Source organism: Sminthopsis crassicaudata, chromosome 2 (genome assembly GCF_048593235.1).
Source record: "Sminthopsis crassicaudata isolate SCR6 chromosome 2, ASM4859323v1, whole genome shotgun sequence".
NCBI lineage: Eukaryota > Metazoa > Chordata > Mammalia > Dasyuromorphia > Dasyuridae > Sminthopsis > Sminthopsis crassicaudata.
The window spans coordinates 271,270,838-271,292,055 of NC_133618.1; the positions used below are offsets into that span (position 1 = coordinate 271,270,838).

General features: G+C 35.1%; 1 protein-coding gene across 2 annotated transcripts in view; it reads left to right on the top strand.

Moving 5' to 3' along the window:
* The first annotated feature begins 2,089 nt into the window (after positions 1 to 2,089).
* NUSAP1 (nucleolar and spindle associated protein 1) overlaps positions 2,090 to 21,218 on the top strand; it is a 60,485-nt gene continuing 41,356 nt past the window's right edge. For both annotated transcript variants that reach the window (XM_074289326.1, XM_074289328.1), the window contains exons 1-2: positions 2,090 to 2,234; positions 4,636 to 4,728. The gene's annotated coding sequence lies outside the window, so the exon portion shown is untranslated. The remainder of the gene's footprint in view (positions 2,235 to 4,635; positions 4,729 to 21,218) is intronic.

The following is a 21,218-nucleotide window of genomic DNA, read 5'->3' on the forward strand; positions in this document are numbered from 1 at the left end:
CTGCTCAGGAAAATTTGTCTAAAAAAATAAAAATAAAAAAAAAAGGGCATGTGCTTAAAACAGCAATTACCACTTATCTAGAAAAATCCATTTATGTGGTACAGATTTGGCACCTCAATAACTGGCTAAATAAAGTGTTTCTACATATGGAAGCTTGTTATAGTTGGAGTTCAAGAAATTGATATTTTAAGTCCTATAAAAGAGGCTATGATCTGATTTTTTAATTAGCTGGGAAACTCCATTATGAGATTAGCACAAAACAAGGATGGTCTGTCTTAGTTTATCAACATAAACTCTAAGATCATGAAATGGTTTTTAGAATGGTAGGAGAAAAACTTGTCTGCCTACAAGCTGCCCTCTCTTCAGGTGATTTGGTTTACACTCAGATTGTGACTATTTATTAAAAACATATAATTTGTTTAGATGTGACTCACACTTAAATGAAAAGGATAGCTAATTCTACTCTGTGTATGTGTGCATTCCTAGAACTATGTGGCATTAAATGCTGTCTGCTATAAAAGTGTGTGTATTGTGAAGAAAATATACATAGGAATCTCTTGAATGCATTTTCTAGGAGGCAGAAAAATAAAATAGCCTTCGAAGAGTGGCTGTCCTGCATTTTCATGCTGCAAAGTAACAAATGCAAAATACAGAATCAACTATAGGTATTTGTGAGAAAATAAAGTTCAATGACTCCAATACAGTATTTAGCAGAATAAAAAAGAATATGCTTAGAGATTTGGGTGCCAGTGACAGCTAAAGAATTGGAAGACAAGTAGATAAACACTGACAGTTTCAATATATTCGTTTTCCCCAATTCCCACCTCTCCACTTACCTCCCCCCTCACTCCAACTGAGTGAGCACCTTATTATTAAAATAATAAAGTCTTAAAGCTTACTGCTTCCCCTTTAGCTTTCACATCTCTGGAGTATTCCTGAAGGCATGGGTTTGAAAATTCCTATCAATTGCCTCAGTTGGGAAATAGCTAAATAAGTTAATGTAATGAAATGTTGTTCTATATGAAATGAGGAAGTTGATTTCAGAAAAACCTGGAAAGATTGACATGTACTGATGCTATGTGAAGCAGGACCAAGAGAACATTGTACACGGTAACAGCAAGATTGTGTGATGATCAACTATGATGGATTTGGCTCTTTTCAACAATGAGGTCGCTCAAGGCAATTCCAATAGACTTGTGATAGAAAAAGCATCCAGAGAGAGAGACCTATGGAGACTGACTGTGGATCAAAGAATAGTATTTCTGTCTTTTTTGTTTGCTTGTTTTTTCTTTCTCATCCCCCTCCCCTTTGATCTGATTTTTCTTGCACAGCATGACAAGTATGGAAATATATTTAGAAGAACATGTTTAACCTATGTTGGATTTCTTGCTGCCTAGGGAAAGGGGAAGGGGGGAAAAAAGGAAGAAAATTTTGGAACACAAGGTTTTGCAAAGATGAATGTTGCAACTATCTTTGCATGTATTTGGAAAAAATGGAAAGCTATTATAATAGACAAAGAAAATTCTATCATTTTAGACTTATATGGAATTGAAATATCTTTATCTTCCTACATTCTAGAGATCACGTGCTTACCTGCACAGTCTTCGCGCCGCCTCGATTGGAAGTTAACAATTATCAGTGTCACGCTGCTTTACAATGTGCAGTTATGTGATTACGGTAACTACATGGTCGAATTGTGGAAGCACTGTCCCTTAGACATGCTATTAATTCTACCGGGAACTAGCAAATAGAATCACAAAGCCCAGTAGGGCAGAAGGGAAAACAAATTGGTTCTAAGAAACAGAGTAACTCCACGTCGCCCCCACTTAACTGCTGCGGAAACAACCACCAAACTAGATCCAAAAATGCGGGAAAAGGTGGGATAACCAACTAGTTCACCAATCCCCTTTCCCAGAAATGTCTGTCGCCTTGTCCAATTGGATTTAAAAAGAGGGGCGGGAAGAGCTAGTTGATCGACATTGACTTCGACCGATTATTACAGGAAAGCCGAGTATGACGGGTGAATTCAACTATCAATCAGATTTCGGAGACGGATATGAAGGTGGGGCTTCGGGATTCCGTCGGTCTCTGGGTAGGCGGAGCTGAGAAGGAGAGAAAGATGGCGGAGTGAAGAGCTGCCGCTCCCGCTGCGGCTGTGGCCGCGGCTGTGGGGAGCCCTCGGTGGCCGGGGTGGGCCATCCTGGGTCAACGGCCCACTAGTCTTCACAGCTCAGGTAAGCGTGGGGAGAGGACGGATAAACGGGCACGGGTGCTTCCTCCATAGGATACGATGTGGCTAGTGCCTGTCCTTCTCCCTATCGGAGCCATCCCGTTATCTAGGGGGAGAGAGGACTATCTCCCCGCAGGCGCTACATCCCTGCGATTAGCGAATACCTCCTCCAGTCCCCGTTTCCGCCGCCATTGGCCTGTTCCTGGGAGTCCCGTATTCTCTCCATCTCTACAACTTTCATTGGCTCTTTCCGGCAGCCCGCCCTCTAGACTCGCCCATTGGCTGACAGCGCGGCCTCCTTGGTCGACCTCTCGTCCTTCTCATTGGCTTGCCCTTCCTGCCTTTGTGTTATCCCTGGCTCTGCTTCCCTAATTGGGCAAAACTTGGGCGTGTTACGCATCCGCTTTTCCTGTTATTTATTGCGGCCTAGGCCTGTGCATCCTTCATCTATCTGGCTTGTTGATTTTAATTAATTTTTTTGCTTCTGTAATTAGAATTTCAACCCTTTGCACCTTTACCTCCCTCTTTTTCTCTTTCTCCTTACTTATTTGATGGGAGTCGATTTGATCCTGACCCGCCCTCATTCCATTGACCTTGAGATTTGTTTTCACCGAGAGATTACCCAGATGGGCTTTATTCTGGTTCTGTCCAATATGGACATACTCAGGTTTCCGTGTGTTCTTTTTTGGGAGGGCCATTGTATGTCTTAATACTTCCTCCGTTAACTTTAGCGTTTAACTAGATTATTGCCTCAGGGTCAAGAGAGATATAGAATCAGAATCTATATTATATTGCGCTATAAGTTGTTTTGCCATACTTTATTTTTAGAATGTACTATATAACTTGGATTCGATTATAAAATGTAATTGAGGCAGAATTGAATTTATTATGTAACAATACTGTTCAGTAGCCCTTTGTAGTTATAACACCTCCCTTCTCCCATCCCACCATATAACTTCGGGGACTTTTGCAGACTTCATGGACTTAATCACTTTAATTCCTTAATTCTTCAAGTCTTTAATATCTTCCTCTATAAATTAAAGGTGCTGGTACTTTCACTTTTTGTTTCTGGATTCTTTTACCTATTCCATACAGATTTATAAAAAGTCAAGTGCTGGAAAGGCTAATTTTTTTTTTTGTCAGTGTACAATGCATTTATTTGAATCACTGGTTTATCAAATTACCTGTTCACTCAGAGTTCTTATTAATCTGTATCGAGCTTTTTTTTTTAATTTAAGCTTTTTATTTTCAAAACATATCCATAATTTTCAACATTCACCTTTGCAATACCCTGTGTTCCAACTTTTTTCCCTTCCTTTCTCCTTACCTCCTCCTCTCTAGATAGCAAGTAATCCAATATGTTAAACATATGCAAATCTTCTATACATATTTCCAAAATTATCATGGTGCACAAGAAAAATCAGATAAAAAGAAAAAATGGGATAGAACAAAAATACAAGTAAATAACAATTTTAAAAGATGAAAATACTATGTTGTGATCCACATTCAGTTCCCACAGTTCTCTCTGGGTGCAGATGGCTCTCATCACAGGACCATTGGAATTGGCCTGAGTCATCTTGCTGTTGAAAAGATCATCTGTCAGAATTGATCTGAATTCTTATTTGTTAATGGGTTTATGTCAGAGGAAAGCTTATGTAAGATAGGCCTTATAAAAGCTTTTGTCTGTCAATCAAGAACTGTTTGAACATTTTATAATTTAAGGACATAGAATGTTTAGCCCAGTCCCTTGTATATAATAATGTCTGTGTATGGAACTATAGTATTTCTGACATTATGTGCTTAATAGTGTGGTTCTTGTTTCAGCATGGCCTTGAAATACTAGAAGATCCGCATTTAGTTACCTTTAAGTCATTTTTATGCAATTCTGTTTAGTTTTTGACTATAAGAAAGAAGATCAACTTAGACCCTTTTAGAAGAATGGAGGATTTAAAAGAAAGAAAATTAAGGAGGGAAATTTCTGTTACAAATCTTTGATCATCATAAAGAGAGATTTTAGCATAATTTATTTTTAGGTTTGTTTTTTTTTTTTAAGCTTTTTGTTTTCAAAACATATGCGTAAATAATTTTCAGCATTCATCCTTGCAAAACCTTGCGTTCCAAATTTTTTTCCCTTCTTCCCTAAGATGGCAAGCAATCCAGTGTTTAAACCATGAGCAATTCTTCTATACATATTTTCACAATTACCATTTTAGCATCATTTTTAGGTAAATTCATTTCAGGGTAAAAGAGAAAATAATTATCAAGCTGTGATTTTTCTGTGGGATAAGGAAATTTTTATAGTTAGATTGGTTCATTTTAATAGTCCTACTGATTCATAAAATACCCATGAAGGGTATATTAAAAGCCTTTCAAATACTGAATTTTCATTTTTTCCTTATCCATAGATTCTTCATACTAGGCAAAATAATTTTCCTACAATGTTTATGGTTGTCCTCATCTTGAAAGGAAAACAGAACCCAGAGCTCAGGATTTAACTGGTAAGTAAAAGTTGAAGCATTATTCAAAATCCTTTCTTTTTTGAACAGCCTCTTAATAATTCGCTGGACAGTTTGCTCTAAATAAGTAACAATTTGTAATGGGCAAGTAAAAAAGATGCAAATTTTATTCAATTTACTACCATAAAGGAAGTAAATCAGTTTTTAAAAAATGTTATATAAGTAAATTTTTAGTCCAAAAGACTAGTTTAAAACTTTTTGTAAGGATTTTTATAAGGATAAGTACCTTGAAATTAAAAGATCTTAGTTAATTCTTGGTCACCCTGAACTAATACCTTCCCTAGATTATAAATTCATGATGTGCGAAACTGTTTTCTGTACAACTCTCTATGGTGTCTAGCATATACTACATACAGTTAAACACTCCCTTTCATCAATTCTTTTGGCAACATTATGAAAGAGTATTACAAATTTGCAGTCTGCATTGTAGGGCAAGACGCCTGCATTATTCTGGACAATGAATCGTTCTTCCTGTCACAAAAATAAAAATGAGGTTCTTGAAGAGGATAGTGAGATTGCTTATATCAGTTTTTACTGAAAAGTCCTGTTTTCCTTTTCTGCTAGTAAGTCACATTTGCTAATGAAATGCTCATTTTAATTTTATGTACAGGTGGCTTCGGAGCCTTGAAAGTGAAACATTGGACTTCAGCTTTATAGGGCATTTTATATCTATCCATAGCTGAATGATAGTTCCTTCTCTTTAATATTATGTAACATAGAATAGAAACTTACTTCTATACTTTCTATTGAGTGCAGGCATTTAATATGAGCTTGTATACAAAGCATTGTTTTAGATTCTGAAAGAAATAAAGGTTGATGAATATAATACATACTATTATGGAAGATAAGAAATGTAGGTAAATAATTTAATTGCAAAGTGGAACTTAGATATATAAGAAAAGTAGAGGGGAAAGATTATGAGATTTCTGAATGGGAGACATTTCTAGATGAGAAGATTGGATAAAAACTACATGAAGTAAATGATACTTCAAAATGAATAGGATTTTAGCAGGTAGAGATTAAGGGAGAATAAGATTCTATACTTAGGACACCCAGAAAGCATAGAATATGTGTTATTTGACTGAAGAGTAGACTTTAGGAGGAGATGATAAGAGCTAAAGTTGGAAAATTAGATTGCTGCCAAGTGATGTGATGCTTTGAATACCACTATGATCAGATTTTTAGCTACATATGAAGTAAGAGCAAGTTATAATTATGAATTATTTATTAGATAACTGTAATGCACTGAATTCTTTGCAAAACATAAAGTTGCATCCTGTTGAATTATTTATCAACTGAAAACAGCGATGAGGTATATTTTAGAGGTTATACAAGAGTGAAGATAATTATATCATTTCTGGGAGGAGCCTATGCTTATTAACTAGGTTGATTTTTGAAAGCATTACCTATAGAAAAAGAAAAATTAAGTTTTCTTCTTACACCAAATTTTCATTAAAGATCTTTTATAGTATAGGAGTAATAAATGTCTAGTTTGTTTCAGGAACCATTTGCAATCTATTTTCATTGACCAGAAACGAGAACAGTATAGGAAGAAAAGTTAGCGGAAACCACTTTCTTCTCCTTTTATGTTTTCTTTACCTTTCAGTTTTATCCATTCTGCCACCTATTTTAAAAACAAACAAACAAACAAAAAAAAAACCTAACTGCATCATTGCTATGTTTTTCTTTCCTGTTCTGCATTTCTATAATCTGAGAAAAAGTATTTGCCTGTTCTTCAGGGGAAGATAACCTTTCTTTGAAGTAAGGTTGAGAGTAGAACATAGAACTGAAGATTACAGAAAAATTAATTTTAACCTATTGTCCTTTAAGGATTTTTGCTGATGAAGCTAAGGCTAGGGATAAAGACAGTGTCATACATATGACTCAGAATATAGTTTGTAAAAATTGACCAGAGCTGCCTATATAAAGTATAATGCAGAAATGGAAATAAGCCTTTCTAGAAATCAATATTGTAACAGCCTGTTAAGTTACATCATAAAAATTCAAGCAAATAAGTGATTAACAAAATAAGTGATGATCTAAAAAGATTAAAGGGTTTAATGTGATTTTTGGAAACTGGAATTCTTGATTGGGAACTGTCAGTATGAAAAGCTTATTTTCATGTGGCATGTATCATTGCAGACTGTTGTTCCCAACTGTAAGTGACAGTGTGCCAGAGAGAAAAATTTCTTCTACAGACAGCCTTTGTTCAACTTGACCTCATTTCAGAGAAGTCTTTAGAAGTTATATGCCCCAGTCTTCTCTTTCCCATCTTCTATCACAGTAAGAATTTCCCTACCTAAAAAAAGTTTCTAAGTCTCTTCTCCAATTTTTTAACAGTTAATTCTCTAATATTAGCAGCTACCAGCTTTTATTTTTTTCTGCTTTTAATGAATCCTCATTAGATATACTTTTTCTTTGTCTTACAGGTTCTTTAAAAGAAAAAAAAAAGATATTTCATTTGCATCATTCTGTAGGTATCTCTGGATTTCATTTTGGGGAAATCTTAATAAATTAGTAACAAATCATTGATTCAGCTTTCAGGCTCAGTTTCATCCTCTTTCCATTTCATTGAATGACCCAGAATAAGTCCTTTTCAATGTCTTTATTTCCCCATGTGTACAATGAAGATAATACATTTTTACTTGCTTACATCATCAAGCTGTTGTGGGAATTAATGAGGTCATGTCTTTGAAATGGAATTTCTCAGGGGTATAGTACCGAGCAGACAAGTAACAATTAACAGTTAATAATCATTTTATAACTCAGTGTTTTTGTACTTTAACTAGATACCAATGTCATTCTCATTTATTTGTGAATAAATAGGCTGGCTGAACCATTTCTTGTAAATTGCTAATTTTGCACACGGGTTTGACTACGATTCTTTGCATAACACCTACTGATAGCACAAAGTGAAATATGAAATGTAATGTTTTTCAGTATAAAGTCCTATGTCTTCTTAAGACTTTCATTAGTTTCCTATGTAAAAGTAGAATTGCATTATACCACTGAAAATTGATGACAATCATTTTTATTTTCTCTTATTCTCAGTAGTTATGGTTTAGATATTTCTTCTTTTAGTCTTTGTTTGCAAGTGCTTATGTTGTTTGTATTTAATATGTATTCATATTTCATATGTAGCTGAATGTAAAAGCTGGAAGTTTCAGTTTGAGAATCAGAATCAGACAAAAGAAATTACACGCTGTCAGGAACCACAGAAAACAGTAGCAAATTGCATCTTGCAGAAGGGATTTAGTCTCTTCTGCCTGTAGGAATGTTTCACAGTGTAGAAGAAAAATAAAGGAAACCAGCTCTTGTAGGCTTTGAATTAGCCCCAGAAAGCTCTTGCTAATGAAACAGGCTTGCTATCCAGAAGTGATCGGTCATTTCAGCTACTGGGTTGTCAGCATCCCAAAGGTTGCCAAGAACCTTCACCTAGCCCGCTCCTTTTGTTTTGTTTTGTTTTGTTTTGTTTTTTTAATCTCACTAGTGTTTCTTGAGGGATTTGCACATTTCCTCATGGGGCTTCTATAATTATCAGGGATTTTTCCCTCTAGACTTTTATAGCAGGTTTCAGTGGAGAGATTTGTAATAGTCTAAAAATCAGATAGAGGCAATTAGGGGTTACAGTGGGTAGAGCACTGGGCCTGGAGTTAGGAAGACCTGACTTTAGATCTGACCTTAGACTCTTGCTAGCTGTGTGTGACCCTGCTCAAATCACTTAACCCTGTTTGCCTTAATTGTATGGAGAAGGAAATGGGGACCAACACAAGAAAAGCCTAAATGGGTTATAAAGATTCAGACATGACTCAATAAAGACCAAATTGGGGGCTAGTAAGATTAACTAACTAATTAGGATCATAGTCATAGTTTTGTCACTTACAAGTCCAAATCTCCCTTTCAAACCTCTTAGACTCAAAATCCCTTTTCTGGTCTCTGCTTGCCCTATATCTGTAATGCTTCTGTCACTAACAAAAAGAAAAACAAGGAGGATTTTTGTCCTGAAGCAGTTCACACAGTGCCTAGCAAATAGTAGACACTTAAGTTTTTGTTGGTTTTCTTATTTTATAGTAGCAGAAAGCTGGGAACAAATCACATGGTGCAAAATTCTGTAGTCTCTCAATTATAATCCTTCTCTGGGAGGAGGTTTCTTTTCTGTTTAACGTTTTCTCTGTGAGCAGGTTTCTTGGGAGGGTTCTGGAGCCTCCAGCCAGAATGAAGGTAGAATCTCGAATCCTCTTCTTCCTCTCCAAAAGTGGGATTGCTGGACTTGTGAATGCATGGAATATCTTTCTCCTTGACCCAATCCAGAACTGACTCCTCAGACTCAACATTCTTCTTTTTATCCTCCCAGAGAATGGGCTTGTGGGTACTCCCAGGGGCTTGTGGAAACCCCTTACTGACCAATGAACTTGCTCTTTTTTAAAGGTGTGGACTAAAACTGTGAACCCTGAGCTAGAGAATTATTAAGTACCAACTTAGCACCCAGTAAGAACCTAACATCATGGCCTTTTACTGGGGAATGAATAAATGGGTTGTGGGTCAAAATATTACTGTGTAAATAATGGATATGATAAATGCAGAGAAGCTCAAGGAGACTTAAATGAAATCACATAAAGTGAAGTAAATAAAACCAGGGAAACAATATATTACCATAACATTGAAGAATAGCAGTTAAGCCTGGCTTCTAGAGAAGGTCCACCCCATCTATTGCACAGGCCAGGACAAGGAATGGAGTGGGACAGGGTGTGAATGCACACACTGTTAGCTTTTCTCAGTATGCTGGTTTTTCTGAACTTTTCTTTGTTATGAGGGGTAATTTACTGGAAGGAAAAAGGATCCATTGGGAAATGTAAGGAATATTTTTTTTTAAGTTATCAGTAAGATTTAAAAAAAAAATTATTAATCTGGGAAGCATTTTTACTTCCAGGGAACTGGTGCATTCCCAGGTGCTTATTAAATTTCTTTAATTCTTTTTTTCTGCCTTTTTACAGTAATTAATGAGCCTGTCTAATGAAATTTATTAAGTGCTAATCATGTACCAGATACTGTGCTAGGTATTGGGACACAAAATCAGAAGTGAGAAGAGCACATTTGGGAGGCCATTGGGAGATAGGAATAAAGTAAAAAAACTAAAAAAGAAATCACTCTTGCTCTCAAGGAGTAAACAAGAAATTTATATTAGAATGTAGGAAAGTAAATACAGATTATATAAGGATGACATTGTTAGGTGATATGTATGTGCAAAATACTTTTATACAATTACTCCATGTTATGGGCCAGAACTTGAAACAAGGTGCTAAGTCATTGGAATTGATAGAGACAGTGATTATGTACTTAGTACTTATTAGAGTTCACACCTTTAAGAGAGCATATCAAAGGAGGAGCTCCTACAAGCCCACTCTTGGAAGCAGAGTCAGATTCATTCCAACTTCCACCTTTGCGCTGACTGGAGGCTTTGGATTCAGAGGGAGCTAGAGGCAGAAGCTGGAAGAGACAAAGGACTACCAGCAAGAGCTCTCAGAACCAAGGAGAGAGATAGGCCTCTAAGAAAGCTAACCGAGCTATTTTGAAGGAGACAATAAAGGATCTGGACTTTAACTCCTGGCTGCATTTGAGGTGATTATTGAACTGAGCTGAAACTAAGGCAGCCTCTAGAAGCCCTCCGAGAAATCTGCTCCCAGAGAACTTTATATTTTAGAGAAGAGAACATGACAACTCTAGTAGACAAATCTGGTGCAAATTTATATTCTCAAGTTCAGTTTAATAGTTTCAGACAGCTTTTTCTCAAAACACTTAGCATTTTTGCAGGAAGAATAAGGTAGGGTAAAATCTACAAGTCTAAAGAGGGGAATAAGGAAAAAGTGAGTCTGGATTTTATTATAGGTAAGTTTCCAGGAAGACTTGATATTGTTTCCAGAGGTGTATAATTGCTGTAGCTGAGTTGGGGTGAAGTAGGTAAGGACTTGTTTGAGTACAAGCACTTTTTTAAGATAATACATTCACAGGTTCTAAACATGATGGGTTTTTTTTTTGATCTTTTATTTTTATAATAATTACCTTTATTTCAAATTATATTCCCCAAATCAGTGAACCGTTCCTTGTAACAAAATAAGAAAGAAGGAATAAAAGCAGTTCAGCAAAGCCAGGCCACACATCTACCAAATATCCAAATGTGGCAGTGTAGACCATGTTACATACCCATAATCCCTCACCCCAGTCTCTTCAAAGAAGAGAGGGAGGTGCATTTTGAGTCTCAAGTTTGGGTCTTTTCATTTACATTTTTGTCCTTGTGTAAATACTTTACTGGTTCTTTGTTTTGTGTACATTTATGTCAGTCTTTCCATAAATTTACTGTAAGTATGTTTTAAGTTTTCAGCCTTGTATTCAGAAAGATGGACTCAAGACTTGGCTAATATTTTTGTATGTCAATGTGTTCAGGATCTATTGTCTTAATTAATCAAAGTTAATGAACAGAAATATGAATAGAATTCTGTTTATTGAACTTTGTGTAACTGACCTGCTACTTTGTCTTTAATTGTGTCACATTTAAATCACCTTAAAGGTAGTTTCCAATGTTATGCATGAGATAAAGAAATGTTGTTGCCAAGAGGAAGACATAAAATAAATTAGTATGTGTTTCGTAGATTCAGGAATTAAATAAGGGGTTGTTTATATCTTTATAGAAGAGTTACCACATTTTTTTTTCTCAGACTTTGTTAAGAATATGATATTCTCATTATTTTCTGATTTGCAGCTGACCCAGAGTAGAATCTTAGGCTCTTGGTGGTATTTTCATTCAAACCTCCACCTAATGCAGGTGTTTTCTATCATCCTTTCTTTGTAGCCAAGCTTGGTCATTATAATTTTACAGCATTCAATTTTGTTTGCTTTGTTCTTACCATTTAGATTGATGTGATTATCCATATTGTTTTGCCAGTAATTGTTTTCTATAATTCATGCATGAAGGGGATACTTGTTGAAAGTATGAAATGGAAGTGGGCAGACTTTCATCAATACATTCTATAGCATACTGGTATTATTTTTAAACCCATCTAATTGATAGAAATATGCACAGAAAGGAATTTCATCGCTTATTTTTTATCAACATTTTAAAAGCATTGAATTTGGTAAAAAAGCCCAACCTTAAAAACTACCTACCAACAAGTTTTCTCTTATGCATTTGTAAAGATTGTATGATTATAGATCCAAAGCTTAAAGACACCTTGTGGTCAAATTTGCTTCCATCCTCCCTTCATTTTGCAGACAAGATTTGAATTTGGAGAAATTATGATTTGTCCAGGGAAACACAAGTAGTAATTGACTGAGATAGGAATTAAATGGAAGTTCTCTGCTCTAAATACAGTACTCTTTGTATTATACCATGCTGTTTTCATCAATTTTATAAATTCCTTGAAAGATATAATAGTGTTATTAGGTGATCCTCATTATGAATATTAAACCAGATATAAAACAGGAAGATAATGTACTCTTCCAAAGTGTTTTTCACTGTCATGGAGGACATTTTATAACAGAGGGTAGATTGTCTGTAGATATCAAAGTTTTTATAACAAATAACATTGTTATGATTAGAACTTTAAAATGTTGAACAGTCTTAAATTATAAAAATAAGAGAATTTTACATTTGAGAAATTATTATTGCTATGTCTATAAATGTATGGATATTTTCTATAAGTGCTTAGCTGCTTTTTCAGAAGAAACACTTTATGCTTACTATTTTGCCAGCATTTCATTCTTCTGACTGAAAATTTTAAACCATGTGACATAGATAGATAGATTGACAGACATAGACATATATATGTTTTTGGTTAGAGAAATAAACCTTTTCAGTGAAATAAGCTCAAGCAGAAATAACTATCCTAATCCTACTTTTCTTTTGTGTTTTTAGATCCTTCACTGCTTTCTCAGGTGATCCTGCTTTTTTTTTTATTTAACTGAAGTCCTTGGTCTTGACATTTGGATATATCTCCTCTCTACTTTAACTCCATGAACCAGAATGGAAAAGATACCTTCACGTCATGTTCCACTTCTCAAATCCAGCACATTTAGCTTTGTTAGGTGGTTTCCACCAGGAAAAAAGAAGTAATTGATGTTTAAAATTCAGCAGCTGTTTACTTAGATGAAAGAAGGGATTTTTTCCCCCCCATATAGAAGCATAATATTTAGATTAGTGCCAGGTCCTTAGATGATGATATTTGTGAGTTCGTTGCCTAAGAAATCAAAATGTCTGCAGAGGCTGCTTGTATCCTGTTTGAATTAGTATAGAATTACATGTATACATAATTAGAACAGGATATCTTTTATTTCAGTATGGAAAGTACATTTTAGAAACTAAAAATAATGTATCTGAATCCTAATTAATTCCATCACATAGATTTCTTAATCCAGAACAAAGGGCCAGCTTTGTAGATACCCATGTGACATGGTAAGTAAAGCAGCTATATAGTATACTGGATTTTTTTTTTTTTTTTTTTTTAACGTACATGAAGAAAACATGTTATTTTAACAAATATATTTCTGGAAGAGTATGCCCACATTTATCAGTGAGAAGAAAGATTTCTTCCTAAGAAACAAAGCCTGGCTGCATTGCCTGTTCCCTAGGTAACATTTGACTTCATACCATTAAGATGTTTTTTTCCATTTTCACAAAAAAGGATCAGATTGTTCACAAGCATACTCCATGAATGCGTTCCTGGATCTGTTGGGGAAAACAGATTTCATTGACTTTTGATTAAACAAAGAACAAAAAATTTTGATCTTACCAAGAATTAAGGCTGTCTTATGGATACTTGATTTGCTGATACTTTTCTTCTTTGTGGAGTTTTATGGGACATTCTGGAGTTTGGGTTTTCATCCTGCTGTTGCCAAGAGTGAACTGGAACAAGTAGTCTGCCTCTGTATACTTATAACACCAGATCAAATTTGTAGTTGGCTATGAATATAGCAGAATGGAAAAAGAGTGGGAGTAGGAAAGAATTTTCCCATGTATCTTCACCTTGAAAGACAAAAAGCATAAATACTTTTCGTAGCTCCATTTGCATGCCATCCTATATTATCATCTTTTTCAGTGTCAATGGGAACATAATCCTTTAAATCAGATGACTCTGAGAGATTTCCATGAGTGAAACTGAAGCATCTCACAGGAAGATGGGCCGCAGAATAATATTCATCAACCTTGGCTTGAAACAGAGTAAAATTAGGTCTTGGAAGAATTTTAGGGATTCATTCCCATTTGCACCCTCCCCTCCAAAAAAAAAATCCACAAAGTAGTTTTATACTTAGATCAAGCACTGCAATGTGGCATAACTTGTGTTTTCCTCTGAAAAAGAAAAAGAAAAAAAAAAAAAAAAAACAATGCTTCCCTTGGCAACTGAAATCCTTCCTTGCACCTGAGAAGTCCAAAGCAGAGTTTGGGATGAGGCGTTACTAGTTCAAGAGAAGATCGTTCTCTTTTATTTGTTACATGACTAGAGAAATCAATCATGAAACTTTCTAGATAGTAAGACTATATGTTACATCTTTGAGTCTCTGGTAATGTGCCCATCCAGAACCTTGGTATGATGCTAAAAGTAAAGACCCTAGATTCAGGATTGGGTCTGCACAAGTGGAAGTTTGTAAAGATGAGAATTGTCAAAATGGAATATTGATCTTTAATGAATTACTATATCTTAGCCAATGGGAATTGAAATCTAAATCAAAATATCTTTTAGGAGAAATATATCTTTTGGGATACTCTGAATAGGTAGTCATGCCTTTTGAAAGTTCTATGTTTGCAGTACTTAAAAATCTTTCAGTTCAGTCGGGCATACCTCCCAGTCATTTGTTTAATTTTTTTATTCGTTACTACTCTGTAAAGGTAAAGGCCAGTGTTACTGGGGAAACTCCTTACTAAAGGAGTAAACATTGGTGCCACCAAGATGTTGAGAAAGACTGTAAATCTCGGTTCTCTGCCATTCCCTTTAATGTCTTAGTATTGGTAGCCTTTCTGGCAAGATCTGCTGGCAGGCAGCAGGGCCATCCTATTCTCTTTACATCTTGTCAAACTTGCAACAGATCTATTCTGGCCCATTGGTGCTTTGGCATCAGACCTACTTCTTTAGATTCCTTAGAGTATCCTAGATCCATAACCAGTAACTTAACTGTTTAGTGTTTCCCTTAAATATATGCCTGCCTTATTTACAACTGTCAAAAAGTCTTGTTACAACTAAAATCTGTTTCGTGATTGGTTGTTTCAGCCTTATATTCCCTCTTAAGACACCTTTTGTATTTTTTTTTTCTGTCTTTCTATAATGTCCTTCTCCTAGATGTGGTTTTAGGCAGTGCTGTCTATGACCTATTGCTATACTCTCAATTTTTCCAGTCCTCCTTGTTGAGTGGAAATTTTCTTTTTTGAAAAGTTAAAACAAATAAACAAGGGACATGTGCAATAATTACATATATATATGTGCATATATATATATGTATGTATATACATATATTTTTTTAATACTTGTGGACAAAATAATGTTACAAGTTGTTTGAGAACAACAAAATCACCAATGTCTTCCATTTTGATAATATGTATAGTTTCATAAGCATTAATGCTTTGTAGGAAAATGTAGTGCCATGTTAGGGGCCAGTGCATGAGCCTAGTAGTAATTTTAAAATTAAAAGTGATGAATTCTTTATATTAATAACCAGTAGTATAAAAAAATGGAAAATGTAAAAATTTCCCTTTTTGTGTAAAAGTTCTGAACCTGTATCTTCTCCCTGGGGGGGAAGTGACAGACTAAAAGGACTAGTTCAGAAATAGAATTATTCTGGGTTGGAGGCCTTGAATATGTGTGGGGATGTTTCAGCTTCACATAGTATTACATATTCTAAACCTGATATAACTGTGACTGTCCAATTTATATCACAAACTTAAACTCTGGATGACACCTCCATTTCCCCCACAACGTAGTGATCCTGGCTTATGCTTCTTGTGTGAGATTGTTCTTCCTATGTCCCTGTATGTTTTCTAGCTTAATCCTGTTTGATTTCTGTATTTAGACATTCTCTGTATCCAGGGACCACAGTACAATTTATATATCTTAATTGGGTACTCTTTTATCTGCCTCACATGAGATGCTCTGTCAACTCAAGGGTAGCATGTAGACTTTCACATTTCCTATCTGCACATCACTGTCTCTGGGTTGTGCAGAGAAATCTTTGTAAATATTAGAATCAAAATATTTGTTTTAGGTTGTCCTCACTTTTCAAATACATTTTATTATTTTTAATGTGGTCTTCTTGCTACTTCTCTTGCTTGATTTGCATTTTGAAAATTGGACGGGTAGTCCGTTAGAAGCTTAATAGGTTTCCTTGTAGTGCTTATGTTTGCAGTATGCAGTTTAAGGATATAACTTTCAAACTTGTACATGTCCTCTTTTTCCTACCTTTCCAGAAGAAGTAGATAATTTTGCCACTCATAGGCTAGTTCATCTTTCTCTGGTAAAGCAATTCCTGTCTGTAAATGACTTCTTTGAGAAATTGGAGGTGATTTTCTTGAAATTATTGGAGTCCAATTTCCTCAAATAGTGATTAGAATCCCAAAACCTCAAATAATCCAGGTTTTATAAAATATGACTCTACAGATATGTGATAAGTGTACAACACTGCATGAGAAAACAACTTTGAGTATGTAGGCCCCTTTGTAGCAGTTCTCTAGGGACAAGATTCAGGTTCTCTTAGTCTAGACTCAAATAGTTATACCTTTGATTCAAATAGTATAGTGCTTAGGAGAATCAGTTTAAAAAAAAAATACCTCTGAAACTGCAATGCAAAATAGCACAGTATGCAGGGGGAATGCCCCTGATGCAAACAAAGCCATAAAATAATTTAATAATTTTAAAAGAATAACATTTTAGTAGCAATAACTATTTTGCATGTAATAGTAACTAACTTGAATTAGCAAACCTGTAAAGTAAGTTACCACTCAAGTTTGTGGTGTGTGGTGCTCAGTCCTTGACAGAGCTGCATGAAAGAAAACATGTTTTAGGTAGATGACATCTATAAAAGATGTGTGTGCGCGCATGTCTATGTACACACTAGAGAGGTTTCATTATGTGAGACTGAAAGCTCCATTTGTTTCCCCAGATAGTGAGCTTTTTCTGGGAAATAAATTGGAGTCTCACCAGCGCATTCCAAGTAGCTTTTCTACTTGAGACTTTACTTTGAGGATAACTCCTCCATGATAGATTTTTTTTTTCTTCTTTGATTTCTTTAATTCATTTTCTTTTCTAGGATTAAGAAAAGAACTTAAATTTGGTATTTGCATTTTCTATATTTGTGGTTAAGAAAGCTCTTAGTGTTACAATTGTGAGAAAGGCTTTATGTTTGTGAATTTGTTTTTCTTTGTTTTTAACCATATTTTTAATGGAGGAGTGGCCAGAGCCTCTGGCAGCTTGTCCTCTAATACAGAAAACCGTTCCACCTCCCAGCACACCATCCTAGTTCAGGAGCCAAGGTAGAGTAGTGAGACTAAGTAAATTTTTCTATTGTTTCATACCATCTGTCTATATGGACAATTCACCCTGGCCATTTAGCTCCTAAAAAATAACTACATTTCTATATAAGCTAGTTATAAGTCCCTTGGTTCACGATGCTTAATTATATGCCTATATGTGAACCTGGGGAGGGGAGAGGGAAGGCAAGAAAGTCATGCCTCTTGAACATGATATTCTTTGGTGATTCCCCAAAGGTAAGACGACAACTAAATGTAACCAACATGTCTCAGCCACCAGAGGAATGCACCCCCTTGGCTTCCTCTTGCTCTTTAGTGTGCCCCACGGTGTTACACATTGGAATAAGCAAGCGATTTTCAGATATCTGGCTTGGTCACAGATGTACATTTGTGCTAGATAAAGGACTTTATAGAACAGCCACATTAATTATGTATCTAAATGCTGTAATTAACCAGATGCATCCAATGTAAGGATGGTATCCAGATAAGCTCATTCATTTAAGGGTGTAAGCATCACCCTTGTGTGGAGATATCACATTAATGAGTGAGCTCTAGTTAAATATGAAGTGTGATCATACAGTATTCCAGGCACTATGCAAAATTGGATGAGGTCTTTGCCCTTGAGGAGTTTACATTCTCTTGGTGCTGCTGGTAAAGGCAAATAACTTCCTTTGTTTAGAATATGCTGGGCTGTTAAAATAAACTTGGCCTAAAAGATTGCTTGTTAAAATTGTTTCTAGAAGCAGAGGGCTACACCAAATTTTAAGGCATTGAAAATTTAACTAGTTTATATTGTACTAGCTATGCTATTAATCTTTTCAGAATGTATGTGGAATAGGAGGATAAGGAGTACTATATAAGTAATTTCTTTCAGCATTAGTAAAAGAAACCACTTTACTGAATAGGTTCTCCACAACATACTACCTTTGTCCTTTTGTGGTATTATACCCATCACAAAGTTGGCCAGGAAAATCCCTAACAAATATAAAGTTTTATATTTACTTTTCTTATTATTTCTGCTGCCGTATCATTTCCACCTTTAAGGGAATGGATTTGTATCCCAGTCTCCCTTGTACCAGTGTGAAATGATCCTGAATTTTTTTTGTTGGTAATTTTGTAATTCCATTCAGAAGCATCATAGGGATAGACATGTAGAGAACTTGATTGATACCGTCATTTTCTCTTCCCAAAGGTTTCCCAGTTTTCTCCCTTTCAGTTACAGTATTTGAAAGAAAATTAATTGCATGAATCTCAGCTAAATCCTATGATGCCTCTGAATCAAGAAGTTTTGTTTTGCATGTTTATCAGACATGGGTCTGATTGAAGGACCCAAATGCATGATGACCATAAAAGCAACAGTGTGCACAAAAGCCCATAATCCCAGTAGAGCTAGAATTCTAATATGCATGATTTAAAATGCCTAGTGTCATATAATTACTAGAAAACTGATATATGCATTTATATATAACAAAGCAATAGTAACTATTAATAGCTTAAATTTACTGCTTGAAAACTCAGTTCTTGTGTGGTTTGCTTCCCATCAATAAAGAGAGGGTAGAGAATAAACAGGGATAGCAGCATGACACTCCAGCTGTTTAGAAGAGGGTTTATATTAGCCCCCAAAGCATGTTTTTAAAAATAACAGGACAAAGAAGAAGCATGTGGTGTTGATGAATGAATTTCTTAGTTGTCTCAATCAAAAAGGTGCAGAGTTTCAGGAGTGAGTGGGTGGCCCAACTGTAGTATGGAAAGTAATAACTGGGTCTATTTAAAAAAAGGCAAAAGTGGCCTGAGTGTAGGCCCAGTAAAACTAGTACTTTGAAGGTGAATGATATCAATAAGCACAGTGCACATATTTCAGGTGTTCAGTAGCTTTTTAATACAATATTTTTAGGTAATTTTAGCCACTTACAGACAACTGTACTGAATTGTACTGGTGTCAATTAGCAATAATAATGGCTCCCTGCAACAAAGGATATTGTTCCATTTTGCAGGAATTGACCTGAAAATATTGTTACATCTTTGTTTAGTTGTTATATTGATATATTTTTGAATTTATGTAACTTGAAATAGGTTTTTAGAGCCAAAGATACAAAATTATTTAACCCTAATGGTCAGTTAGATTCCATAAGGAATTCTTGCCCCTCAAGATGAATTTATATGCATCCTTATTTCATTAAATAGATTTACTATTAACTTCCTCATTTAGGGAGAAAAAAAGCAAATGCTCTTCAATTCACTGCAACACTTCTGGTTGGGGACTAAAGATTCTTGTGGAGCTTTTGGAGTAACTTGAGATTACCAGAAGCATGTGTGATTATAGCAAACAAGAACTAATACAGTACAAAGAAGTGATAATAAGCTGCTTCCCGCAAAGGTTTTCCTTAAGTTAATATAACCTCACTTTAATTGTTGTACAGCTTATCTTGGTACTGTTGGAAAAACTCCATCTTCCAAGGTAAAGGATAAAAATAACCTTCAAATAATCCAGAGTTGAACCACTTAGTTCATACTTAGCAAGTTTGTTCCCAACACACTTGGAAAGATAAGCTTTACTAAGCCTCTTTAGTAGAACATTTGTGAAACCAACTAGGGAAATTAAATGTTAATTATTTTTGGTTTAAGACTATATTAACCATCAAGCTTCATTCATCAACTCCTCTAAAAGGGAGTTGTAAATACTGGTACATGCAACTCCTTTTATCTTAAAAAACATCAAGAAACTCAAACTTTCAGAATTATTCTTTAAAAGCAAAAACTCACAGTAAGCCTTCCTTCTAAAGATATTTTTCCCTTGAAAATAAAGGTGCCATAGGGATAGACATGTAGAGAATTTGATTAATACCTTCATTTTCTCTTCCCAAAGGTTTCCCAGTTTTCTCCTTTCAGTTACAGTATTTCAAAGAAAATCATGAATCTCAGCTAAATGCTATGATGCCTCTGAATCCAGAAGTTTAGTAAATAGTACTCTTTTTAACAATGAGGTGATTCAGACCAGTTCCAATTGCTGCACCATTGTTGAGATGTTAGGTTGTTTTGTTTTTTTCATCATGGGGTGAACTGGAATAGGATATGATAAATTTTTGTAATTGTATTATTTTTGAATCTGCTTTTAAATTGTATTGTAAAATAAAACAATTTGACATTAAATTAGGAAGACCCAATACTCACTTATATTCTATGTATTGTATTGACTTTCTTTAGTGCAGGAAAGATTGTTTACTTACTGTATGCACATGCAGCACTGTAATCTCTGTTCCATTGCACAGTTATACTTTACAAGGTATATTGTTAGAATTTCTCGTTGTATATACCTGAAATTTTGCAGACCGCAGCTTGCTGTTATATCTATGCATCTTTGGGATTTTGAAGAAGAGATTTTATTCTTTTGATGGTATGAGAAACTTTTTTAAACCATACGTTGGAAATTCTGCAACTCTGTATAAAACTTTTGGGGTTTGTTTTTAGTTTTTAGCAATAAAGCAGCATGAGCTGAGAATGCACTGAAACTTGACTCTGTCTAAAATTTCTTAAAAAGAGTGAATATTCTGCGGTAATTCTACAAATGATTGTGAAAATGAGTTGGAAGCCTTAGGAAATGGAAAATCAAAAAAAACTTTCTAAGGAACAAAATAATTCAAAGAATGGAATATATTTACACACAGATCTTATCTCTCCCTTCTCCCATGTCTCTCTCTTTAAATTTCCCCATTACTGTCAAGGATTTCAATATCCTAGTTACCAAAGCTTATCCATCTCTGGCCAACTTGCTGTACCTCATATTTCCAATCTGTTGGGGTTTTTTGTTTGTTTTTCATGTTACCAATTTTATTTTTTGTATTTCATTTTATGGATTATTTCTTGGTCACTGTTAGGAAAAGTACATATCAAAATCAGTATTACCACAAGCAAGACAAGTCATTTCTATTTGCCTCAATTTTTTTCATTTATAAAATATATGCATGGG